This window comes from Rattus norvegicus, chromosome 20, assembly GCF_021556685.1.
Source record: "Rattus norvegicus strain SHRSP/BbbUtx chromosome 20, alternate assembly SHRSP_T2T, whole genome shotgun sequence".
Taxonomy (NCBI): Eukaryota; Metazoa; Chordata; class Mammalia; order Rodentia; family Muridae; genus Rattus; species Rattus norvegicus.
Genome location: NC_141553.1, coordinates 35,360,919 through 35,374,473, shown reverse-complemented (window position 1 = coordinate 35,374,473; position 13,555 = coordinate 35,360,919).

Sequence of the window (13,555 nt, the reverse complement as noted above, 5' to 3'; positions counted from 1 at the left end):
CTCACCCATTAATAATGTGAAGCAACAAGCCCTCGAAAATGTGACAAGAAGAAATCAGACAACAAAACGATATTGCTTTAGTCTTACAATAAATGCTACGAGAGAGTTCATTTAAAGAAATCAGTAAGAGAATGCAAGGCATAATTAGCAGTCCTTGGAAATTGTTATTAAGAAAAAGAAGACATTACAACACTGTAAAATTATGCCAGTTATTGTTTTTCTGTTTCTATTATGTGTTGTTTTTTCTCTAAGAACTTTTTATTGTCAAGCTTTTATATACAGATACCATTTGAAAAGAGCTACCCAGCTTTCTCTGTGAAACAAAGCCATCAGGCTCTGTTTTGCTTTTAAGATAGTAGCAATCATTTAATTCTTCATAGCTACAAAAGCTTCATTGCTAATCCACAGGGGCCACACAATTGTTACCGGGCCATGTCAATGTTGACGTCAACCTGGGAACTCTTCTAGTCCAGATCTTGGTGGGACACATTTGTTGTGGTTTGCCCTGAAGTTATCTGTATTTTGCTGCTAATTCGACTGCCCCAAGTACAGCTGCCTAGTCCCGTAGATACTCAGGACTCAGGTGACTTCACCAGAACCTCCCCATTGAATTTGTAAAGTACAGGTGAGGGGCAGGTACATGATAGAAAGAGGCCTGTCATTGGAGGAGAAGGGAGGATGGGCGGGAGAAAAGTTTGAAGGAAGAGGAAGAGACTAGGAGAGAAAGGAAGAGGACAGAGTGAGAAGCCATGGCAGGTGACTTTAAGATTCTGCTCTGTGTATTTACAGGTTGTTATTAATGTTCCTAAGGTATGGATGGTACCGGGCTTTGTATGTTTAAGTGGGCAATTATATCTTATCAGTTGGGTCAAAGATTATTGTGTTGTGTGTTCTTTTATGTGAGGGTTTGAGTGTAGGAAAGTGTGTGGCAGCAAGAGACACTGGGTTGCCGAGGAGTGGGGATGTGTTTCCGCCAAGATATCTAGCAGACATCTTGGGAACACTACGGTGCCAGAGCTAGCAGGGTAAAGACCACAGTATTTTTATATTATTTATATTTTACGACAACACACATTCTCTTTAGGAAGTGGAGGTAGTCCTGTGTGCAGTCTCTCACTAGTTCACTCATCACAGCCTCCAACAATCCAACAGTTAAAATCTCACCACCAAAACACACAAACCCTAAACAAATACCAGATATAGATGTCTCCTGAGAGACACAGCCAGAGTATGTCAAATACAGAGGCAAAGGCTAGCAGCAAACTGATAATGTGACCCCAGTTGGAGGAATTAAAGAAAGGATCGAAGGAGCTGAAGGCATTTGCAACCTCCATAAGAACAGCAATGCCAACCAACCAGAGCAACCAGGAACTAAACCACTACCCAAAGAGTACACATGGACTGACCCATGGCTCCAGCTGCATGTGTAGCAGAGGATGGCCTTGTTGGGCACCAATGGAAGGGGAAACCCTTGGTCCTGCCAAGGTTGGACCCTCAGTAGGGGAAGGTTGGCTGTGGGGAGGAAGGGGGGTGGTTGGGGAGGGGAACACTCTTATAGAAGAAGGGGAGAGGGAGAGGATAGGGAGCTTATGTCCTGGAAGCCGGGAATGGGAAAAACATTTGAAATGTTAATAAAAAATATCCAATGAAAGGGAAAAAAAAAAGAAACAGGTAGCAGGCGTTTTTCTTAACAGTAGCTCCAACAGCAGTGAACCCTTATATAAGTAAACCTGTAGAGGAGTACACTTAAATTTGGGGTTGGAAAAAGCAAAAACAAGAACAAAACAAAGAGATACCAATCCCTGAGGGGATAACCCAGAAATAAGCTCTCCAATGTACTCATTGTCACATGAGCTAGTTCTTGGCTCTCTTTCCCTGTGGCACAAATCTTTATTTTTAGTTTTCTTTTGAAATATATTCTAGAACACAGATCTAGCTGGTGTTGTTTCTACTGTTTTTACACGCTTCCTTGAAAAGTGATATTTTTTGAGAGCTTAAGGGATGGTTGATAGTTGTTTTTCTTTAACAATTTGAAAAATCTATCTTCTGGACTTCTGCTGCTGCTATTCTGTGAGATCATTTTGAACAACAGGTTTTTCCTGGTTCTGCTCTCTTGCTGCAGAATAGATTTCCTTTCTTCCTAGTCAATCTGCAGTAATTACAATAGTGTAGAATTGGGCAAACCGACAGAGCCATAGGTAGTGAGGAGACACTGAGTATCGCATGGATGAAATTCTGAACAGTGGCCGGGAGAGGCCGTGGAGCGGCAGGGACAGAAGGAAAGAACAGGTTCCTGAGATGAGTGTAGTTGCAGGAAACATGTCTGAAACAATATTTTATACATTTGCCAGTTTGGAGGATGGGAGATCAAGAACAAGGGCCTATGAAGTGAACTGTCTTTCCCAGGCTTCCAGGCCTCTTTTGGATTGTCCGGGGCCACACCCTCATTCTCTCAGGCAGTCTTCTGCTTATAACTACCCATCCACAATTTCTTCTTCTGAAAAAAAAACCACTAGTGACACAAATGGAGGATCAGTCTAATTGTTTATTTAACATAGTAAAAATTTTAGATCACTTTTTTTTAAGTCTAAAGGCATTCAAATGCTTGAATATACAAATTAGGGGAACATGGGACAATAATTCAGCTCATAATAGATCACTTACATAAAATTCGATTCCAAATGGATTTACATATCAGGGTGGATACTAAATTTTTTTTTTCTGGAAGGGAAAAGTTTTGGACATGAAATTGGGGATGTATATACTATTACGTTTTTAAAAACTATTATATACACATGGTGTATATGCATTATTTAATAGATTCTAAAGAAATAAGAAAATAATCCACATATTAACAAAATATTTTCAATATCTATAACTCTAAACTAAAATGATTAGATAAAACAAATGCATAGTGGAAATTTTGATCTTATTACTAGAATGTATAGGGAAATGGTCCATTTTTATCTATGTGGATAATTAGTTTCACAACCAAAAGTTGAGATTCAAACATAATGTATATATTATTGGTTGGCCTTGTTTGTTTGAATTTTTAAAACATTTGTAGGTAACATTAATCAATTAATTAATCAATCAATTAATAACTCCATACGGAATCACAGAGGTAAACATTGAGAATCAGAGAGGCATTGAAAAATGATAAAAGTGGATGGTGACCTGATCACTGTGTGGAACACAGAAGTTCTTTTAGTCTGATGAATTGATCAATACATCATCTCGAACCCTCCATGCTATCCACCCAAGTCAGGGATTCTTGACCTTTCAGCAGCATGAGAATGACAGACTGTTGCGATATCTTAGCTTAATTTGAAATGACCTGGAGGAAGTCATTATTTAATTTTTGCCTTCAATCCTTCTTACTATGTTTTTCTTTTCCTGGTGACAACTGATGACTTTAATTATAGAAAATTAATAATAACATAAGAAAGGTATAGTGTAAATGTTCATCATTGCTATATGAAAAGAAATATTTGAAAATGATCTAGGAATAAGTGTCACAAAACAGTGAAAGTAGAGAAAAAGTGCTGGAAACTCCACGTAGGAGTTCTCCCAGTGTAACAGTCATAATACATTCACAGAGACCTGAGGTTTAGGATATAAAAGACACTTTAATACTTTGGCTTTAGCAAATTGTCATTTCTTATATCAACTTAATACTTATAAGCTGAATGTTACTGAATGGTAGATTTTTTGAGAGAGAGAGAGAGAGAGAGAGAGAGAGAGAGAGAGTGTTTACAGGAACCCAAATACCTATGTGCACATTGGTGTGTAGAGGACAGAGAACAATGTCTCATGTAGTAGACATCCACCTTTGTTTGAGATAGTGTCTTTAATTGGTCTAGAACTTTTGCAAGTAGGTTAAAATGGCTGACCAGCAATCAGCAGGGATCCTCCTTCACTGCCTTCTCAAGGCTGACATTACAGGAGTAAACCACCACATGTGATTTTTTTTTCTGTGTGTTGAAAAATAAGTTCTCACACCTATGAGGAAAACATGTTACTACTATGCCACTAGATTTTACTTACATTGTACTTACAATTTTGTTTTGGGTTTGGCAGGATATAATTAAAACATAAGAAATATTCCTATAAAAATAATTTCACCTCGATATCAAAGGCATGGGTGAGCCAGCCCCTGAGAGTGTGCATGTGGGAGAGCTGACCCAACCCCTCACTAGCTGCAGTACTTAGAAGAGTTGCCCCTGTGCCTTGACTAGGCAGCAAGGTAGATCTGACTATACAGGTGTGGGCCTGGGTGAGATATTCAAAGAGCATGAAAGCATAAGAACTGACCCTGTTCCCTGCTGTTGGGTAGCATTGGGTGGTCTAGCCCAACTAATGCTGGAGATCTCGCCCTGGGGTGCAGAAATAGGAGACCTGGCACATTGTCCAACTCAGCTACCGCCCTTGCCAAGATCCAGGGCTTGAGTTTACGAACCACAGAATCTATATCATCTGCAAATGGTTGGGTGGCCCAAAGATGCAGGATCTCCATAACAAAGAGCAGCAAGAGGATAACAAGAAGGAGGCCTGGTGAGGGTTCAAGACTGATGGTGTCTCAGAAGCCAGAGATCTCAAACTAAACTACTGACTCATGCAATGAATGTTTGCGAGTAAAGATGTATGGACAGAATGATATACTGTAGGACATGCTGTGACATATCACAGCTTCCATGATAAGGTATTTTCTATGCTTTTTTGTCTGATTATTTGTGTGAATTTTTTGTTTGTTTTGTGGGGAAGGTTGCATATCTTCCAAAGGGCAGATATGAGGGAATGATAAGCAAGTTTGGTGTGTATGATCTAAAACTTGCAAAGAATCAATAAGTTAAAAAAAACTACTTTTATGAAACAAATAGTTTTTTTAAGTTGTCTAGTACTATACTCTTAATAATCACTATTGTACATTTTAACATTGTAAAATGAAAATATCTAAGAAATAAAAGACACCTTCAAAACAACACCATGATCAATAGTAGCTTTGTTTTGGGGAGCAAGCTCACATTTCTGAGAAAACAGATTCTGGGGTTACTGAAAGAGAGGAAGGAGTGATATTGAGTTATAATGTGAATAAATAAATAAACTTAATTGAAAAAAAGAAAGCAAAAAGTGCTCTTACCCATAGAACTATCTCTCCAGATAGTTTATCAAAATTATCTTATTATGCTGATATATCAGCTTCCAGTGTGTTTAGCTTCAATCATGGATTGTAGATATACTTACTTGTCACACTCTCGAAGAAGAATACCCTGTTAGTCTTTCTGATGAGACAGATAGATTACCTCAAGATCAGAAGCAGTCTGTCAGTGGAGTGCATCATGGATCTCTGTGAGAGCACTTTTCTTCCAGAATAATGGTTCCCAACACAGGCACTGCCACTCTTTTAGATGAACTTGAATGAGTTTCTCAAGCCCTAAAGGTAAATTGGAAGATTTACTCACCACTAGACATACATGAAATCTAAACTAAATTCACTTTAATCTAACAAATGATTTTCATTATTCAACAGTTGCATATGGTATGTTTTGGCCATAAATTGTATATGTATACCAGAACAAAAGGAAAAATATTCTATTCTAAGAGTCTGGGTGGTGATGGCACACAACTTTTCAGCCAGCACTTGAGAGACAGAGGCAGTCATTTCTCTGATTTCAAGGCCAGCTTTGTCTATACACAGAGAGGGCCAGTATTGTCAGGGCTACACAAAGAAACCCAATCTTTAAAATAAACGGACAAACAGTTCACTAACATATTTTAACATACATCAAAACTAAGTGTCTTGAACAAACTCACAAGGGTATTCAGTTATATATTTTAATGTGGCCACTTAACTGAATTAACAATTTATTAATAAATGACGATCTATAGATTTAACAATTCTTTGGAGACTCAGTGCATGGTAGTTCTTACTAAAAAAAAAGTTGGAAGTCCATCCCTATACTTTACATAGTAACTCTCTTTTGGTGGTTAGCTGTTTGTATCATAGCACTACCACAGAAGTACCCAAGAAACCACAGAACAAAATAAGATCACCTTCAACATTAACTGAGCAATAAGCAGCACCATTTCCAATTTTACACTTTATCTTTATTGCATTCAACTTTATCACAAAGCTACTGAATCATCAGTCTCCACATCTGAACAATACTAAAAACGTCTCCTCATGACTGAAGACAGTACTACAATATAAGCAAGGATTATAGTCGAAAGCAAAGGTCATAGCATTAAGTTATTCTTCCTGCCATGTTCAAACCATATTCCCATAGTTAAAACACATGTCAGTATGTTTTATTATGGTTCTTTAGTATGGGAAGTTTGACCAAAAATGTCTGGAAAATGAATATAAGCAATCAAGACCCTGCTTTCTGTGACACTAGCTACTTGCACGTGTCAACAAGGTTCTGAATGAACAATGCTTTAAACAAATGCAAAATTTGTATTGTGTGCTTTCCTTATAGGGAGATTATATGGGAAAATGCAATGTTACATTCAGGAAAGCTGTCATACAGACACGAGCGTCATCTGTGCTGATTTAGCTCATATAGAAAATGAACTTGTAGTCCATCATAGTTTAACTGTAGCCATAACACTTAATAGCTACATACATATGTGCAATTTGCCAAATGTTTTCACTTACAAAGCTCACGGGGTCAGAGATGAATATTATATTAAAGATGACTGGAGAGGATAAAAAATTAACTACCATAGGTTTCATCATAATTACTGTTAGCTGTGAAGAACACAAAATTCTCCTAGTTGATGTTATAAACTGAAGTGCCATCCAATAAATTAATATAATAATAATAATAATAATAATAATAATAATACAGCTTTATTTCAGATTCAAAAATGTTTTGCAATCTATTGTGTTAGGCAATATTTAAGTAAAAGTCAGTTTTCAAAGGCACATATGCAATCACCCTCCATTTTAAGAGACCTTTGCTTAGGAACAATGAGCATTAGATGTAGATTTTACTGGGGAAATCATCCACAGCAATTAAAATTTGAAGTAATTAGAGTTATTCATCTAAAATGAATTTCATTGATTTTGTACCATCCTTCAAAGAACATGTTCAGAGCTGGGAAGAAGGCTCAGTGGGTAGAGTTCACTGAATAGCCATGAGTAGCTAGATTCAGATCCCTAGCACCTATGAAAAGCTGGGCATAGTGGGGGCTGCTTTGTAATGTCAGTGTTGAGAGGAAAGCTGAAGTAGCAAGGGACCCAGTATCTGTAGAAAAGTAGGCTAAAGAGTGACAGAGTATGTGTATAACACACATCATACACACACATACAGACACAAATACACATACCAACAAACAGTTAGACACTCACATATATGCATATACACAAAAACACAGAGATACAGAGACACACATATGAACACACATAATGTATAAATACACACAGGCACAAACATGCACACACACACACGTACACAAATAGACATATAGATACACACATATCTATACAAAGAGGCACAATATATACGTACTCAGAAACATATATAAATACTCAGACACACAGAGACACAGAAACATGCACATGAATATACATACATGCATGCATGCATGCATACATACATACATATACATACAGGCACAAACACATACAAAAACATACAAATAGACATACAGAAGACACATGGATATATATATATATATGCACACAGAGACACATACACCCACATACATATAGGCACAATCACACATACACATAAACATACAGAAGGCACGGGGATATACAGATACACACACATACACATATACACACAGAACTAAACATATATACATACTTATACACATAAACACTAAGACACACAGATATACCTACACACACACACACACAAGCAGAGATACATGCATCAGACACATTCACACAAACACATGTAAAACTACACATACATGCAAACATACACATGGACATAGGGACACATACAGCTTTTCATATGGCTTTTAGTGTTGTTCCTCCCTTCCTTAACATTGCCTTTTCATCCCATCTCTCTCTAATCTCTCTATAATGTACTTTATTTTTCCCTTCCTTAGAAGATCCTCTCTTACCCCATTATATCATTCTACCTTTATGGTTATTCTTATCAAAACACACATATCTAAAGCTGAAATTCTAATGTCCACACAGAAGAGAAAGCATGCACTATTTGTCTCTTTCAGTTTGGGTTGCCTCACTCAGAATGTTTGTTTACAGTCCTGTTTACATATCTACAATTTCCTGATTTTACTTTTCTTATTAACTGAATCATATTCTGTCTTATAAATGTACCATATTTTCATCATCAATCCATCAATTTATCTGCACCATGGATGTTTTTATTATTTAGAATCAGCAACAGAGGAATAAGTATGAACCTGTGAAGTAAGATATAGGGCCCTCTCAGTATGTACCCATGAGTGGTATAGCTGGTTTTGTGATAAATCAATTATTAGCTTATGGTACTGAAGTTATTCTTGAAAACCAAGAGTCATGTGAATGAAATGCTGGACCTGGAAGGACATCTCTGATCTGATGTGATCAATAGGAAGAAATTGCATTAGATAGAAATCAGTGAACCATGAGGTTCACCCTCTCATTTCGTGTATTTGTCATTTGCTCTAGGGATGGTAATTGTTATGATGGGAACAAAACTAGGGACCCAACTAAGTTTCCAGTTAGATTGACGATCTCATTCTAACTCCCTCATAATGGTAGGATGGTGTTGGTTCAAGGGTAAGCTAGCACTGGAACATGTACCATTTTCAACTACAGCACTCACAAGTAAACAGCAAAGCATAGGTAGGTATTGCCTAAAGGCAAAACAGAACTAATTCCAGCAGAGAAATACAAGCCGTCAGTGCCTGCATATCAGTCACCGGAGTGTGGTTATAAATGTTTGAAAGTAACTGCAATGAAGGGTTTTGAGAAAACTGAAAATTGAACATATACTAAAAGATGGAATTTATATGACATGTTTGGATACAAGAAAAGAATGAGGGGCTGGGATTTAGCCCAGTGGTAGGGCGCTTGCCTAGCAAGTGCAAGGTCATGGGTTCTGTCCTCAGCTCCGGGGAAAAAAGAAAACAAAAGAAAAGAAAAAAGAAAAGAATGAAATGGAAAAAATAGAACTTAAAAATTCAAAGACATATAGAAAAAGCAATACCCAAAGTAAGAGATTAGTCTCCTGAAGATAAAGATATAAGAGAAACTAGGAAAAGCTACAGAAAGCAAAAAGGGAGGGTAAAAAAGAAAATTACAGGTAAAATAGAAAGAATGCTATGGACACGGTGCAAAGATTTCATATCTAGATGGAATCCCAAAGGCAGGAAAGGGAGCAAAAGCAGCTGCAGTCGACAGTTACACTACACACACTTCCACGGCTCTGAAAAGCCAAGGGAACACTGACAGAGGCCAGCCTGGCTGCCTTAGGGAAAAAAATGACTGTGCCTTTGCACCACAGTAAATCTTTAAAGCATCTGAAAACAAAGATATATTACCTTTACCAGGACATCAATACAATAAAGTACAGATCCCATCTCTTCAGAAAGAAATTCACCCTTAACAAGCTGAAAACACCTTGCCAATCTAGAAAATAAAATTGTTTCAAGCATATAAACGGGAAGAATGGTTCTGGGAGAGATACGTGCCAGAGCTGAAACTGGAGCTTGACCATGGTTCTCATATGGCAGAAGGAGAGAACCTCCTAGGACTGTCCTCTGCCTACCATAAGAGCTCCTTCCAATCTTATGCTATACCAAGCAAGCAAATGGAATGAAAACATTCTTACCCAAAATACTGGAAAAGCTCACCACCAAGAGGTCCACTCTGAAAGAGACAGAAGAGTATTCTGGGAAAAAGAGATATTGACACATTCCCTAAATCCTACATAAAGTATTTTATTTTTAAATCTTTGTTTAATTCATTGAGAATTGTAGGCAATATATTTAGATCATAGTCACCTCTTCCCCAAGTCCTCCTTCAAGTTCCTTCTCTATCTAACCTTGTGTCCTCCTGTGTGTGTGTGTGCGTGTGTGTCTGTGTGTGTGTGTATGTGTGTGTATCTGCATTTGTAAGAGTTTGTATGTGTGTATTTGTATGTCCATGTGTGTATCTGTGTATGTTTGAGTGTGTGTATGTATAGGTGTTCCCGTGTGTGCTTGTGTGTGTGCTCATGTGTGTGTCTGTGTGTGTGTTTGTGTGTGTATGTATGTGTGTGTGTGTTCAGGAAGTCCCATTTGTGCTGGCTACATAAACATGGATGAGAGGACTTCTTCTCCTGCATGCTTGACTTATGAGAGGCTGCACTCGTAAAGAGCTACCTAGCCCTTGTAGCAGCTATGATTTATTAATATCTCTTCAGCTGGGTATGGAGGACACTTCATACTCACCTTTCTTTTACATGCTGGGATTTGATCTGGCTTGAACTTTCTCAGGTGTTGTGTATGTCATCACACTCCGGATAAGTTCATAAATGAGATTTTTCTGCTGTGTTCAGTAGATACTGTCCTTGGCACTCTACTGCCGTTAATTCGTACACTCTTTCCACCCTGTCTTCCACAGTGATTCCTGTGCCTCTGAGTGGGTGAAATGATACAGATGCCCCAATAAAGACAGACCATTCTCAACTCCTACAATAACTATTTAAAAAACCTGAAGTGGAGAATAGCAACAGTGGTAATATGAATAACAAAAAGCAATGATAATTCTATACTTGCTGGGTCAAAAAAGCTGAAGAAAAAGGAACATAATGTAGGTTCACAAATAAAAACCAATAGCAAAATATTGACTTAAAATATAAAAACTACATCAAGCAATAATATAATAAATAACCCTTATGAACATGGATGCAAACATTATTTAAATCACATAAGAAAATTAATTTAGAAAATATATTGCAGATAAGTGCCATAAATCTTATTCTCAGACATTGCAGGTGGTTAGATATGTTAAAGGAATCAAGTTGACACATTAACAAATGAAAACAGACCATCATAATAAAAATCAATAAAGTGTAGAAACATCAAAACATAAGAAAACTAATTCTCCAGCATTGCAAGTCTGAAGGACTGGGGTTTGCTAATGACTTTGTGATGAATGTGTGAATTCACAATGCTGTTAGTATTTCATTATTCTCTTCGGGGTGGTTATTATGAAATATATACTCATTTTTGAAGAGGAGTCTTTTCAGTGTACCCTTTCTATATTTTATTTGTTTTGTTGTTTTGCTTTATTTTAATGTTGTTTTGGCATTAAACTGATAATATAACTAAGGATTGCCTTCAACTGCTCAGTGTTCTTCCTCTACCACACAAGTGCTTCCATTATGGATATATACCATCACAGCTGACACATTCAAGTATGTTCTTCAGATTGCCAATGACTAGGATATTTTAATAAAAGTTTACTTAAAATAGTAATAAACTTTTTAATAAAGCAATAATAATATATCAGCTTTCAAAACAGTTCAATGAGCTCTATCACACACACACATGCTTACACATGCACACACACACATGCTCACATACACACACACACACACACACACACACACACACACACTGCAATAAATCAACTACCAACACTATTATCAACTTGCTTTACAGAAATAGTTCGAAAACAGAACACTGCTCAAGAAGCCAAAATTTTAATGAGAAAGGAAACTGTAGAAAGTCAGTAAATTCTTAAGATTTTCTTCCCGTAGACAATTGTTTAGATGTGGCACCTACCTTGACAGATATTCCATGTGGGGACTACCACTAGAAAACACTGAGGAACCAGAAAATACTCTGTCAATTTGTGCAGCTAAAGTGGAAAAAACAGTTTGGATATAATGAAAGTAGAATTTGAGAGTGGAAGATAGACAACTAAATTTAGTTTGTTCAGACTGATTCACGGAGATTGTTCTGCATGGCCAAAATATAAGAAGCTAAGCAGAACACTTCTAATGGGCAAATCCATATTTCTTCCACCTATACTACTGGAGTTCAAGAGTTACTAAAGGATAAATAGCCCATCATCTCAATCTAGAGTAGAAACACAGAAGAAGTGTAGTCAAAAGAAAGCCATGCTAGTCATAAAACCAAATAACAAATAGCACCAAGAATGACCTCATGGTCAAGTCACCACCGACAGTGATGTGACATTTCCCCTGAGTATAAATCTCAGCACAAGAATTATACAATTATATAATTCCATCAGAAACCCCAAGGGCCAAAACTTGCATCTTTACGGTAAGCAATCAGTTAGGTCATTTTGAGGGGCTTTAGATATTCTTCAAATGCTTGGTCTCAGGAAATGATTTTTGTTTGTAAAAGATGATTTAAATATATTTTACCATAAATATACATCTATATTTGTATCAATGATTAAGCTACTTAATAAAATTAGGTCAAACCTTAGAAATATTGGAAACTTTTTAGTATCATAAAGGATGAAATATGATGGTAAATGTATCAACCATAAATATATGGGTATAAAATGAGAAGGGAGCCATGCAGTCTCTTTGTGTTGTGGAAGACAAGTTCATGTAGTTGTTTGTTAGGTACAAAATGCTAAGTGTCACAAAGGGTGATATCTGCAACCCTAGGGATATTTTATACAAATCATTTATACACTGACATCATTCATAATGACCTAAATCTGAAAAATAACCAAAGTGCCTTGGGTAGATGATAGTGTAAATAACCAGATACATGCATGTGATATACTACTAAGAAAGAAGAAGGTTTGAATTACAAGGCTGTGACAGGACACGGATGAGCATAGCATGTGTAATAAGAAGTGAGGAAAGTCCATCAGAATAAGCCGTATGCCTGAGAATCCCAGTTACAGTATGTCCTGAAAAAAACAGGTCTCTAAAAATATTAAAATCATTAAGCTGTCTGAGATTCTGGATGACAGGAGAGTGATTACAGATAAGATAAATGTATGCCAGTGAAACTCTTATTCTTAATACTAATGTCATGTACACATGACGTTCATCAAAATCTATAGAAATTTACAGCATAAAAATGGAGCATATGCAAATTTGGAAACAATAGAACATTGGAGCTTTAAGGGGTGAAAGTGAAGCTTTTGACAATGGTCTCCAACAATATTTCAAGTGTATGAAATAATTTCTCAAAATGAGCTAGAATTAGGATGTACTCCATTTAGTAAATCCATTAGTCACCTTTGCATCAATTTGATCAGATAATTTAAGAGGGAATTTAGGTTAGTTTACAATTTCAGAGGTCTCAGGGTTTTTTGTTTGTTTTTGTTTTTTGTCCACATATACTTGGACAGGACACCATAGTGCTGGGAACGTGTGATAGAGAACCTTTGTAACATCCAGCTGAATAGGCAGCAAAGAAAGAGAAACAGGAAACAGAACAAGACACATACATAGACTCACCTCAGTGATCTCTATTGCCTAGGTTCTACTCCCTAAAATTTCCAGAGCCTTCCCATATAGTTCTCCCATCTAGAGGCATAGGCTTCACCACATATACTTCTGGAGAACATTTCATACTCGAATTATAAGAGTGAAGTTATTTATTATATAAC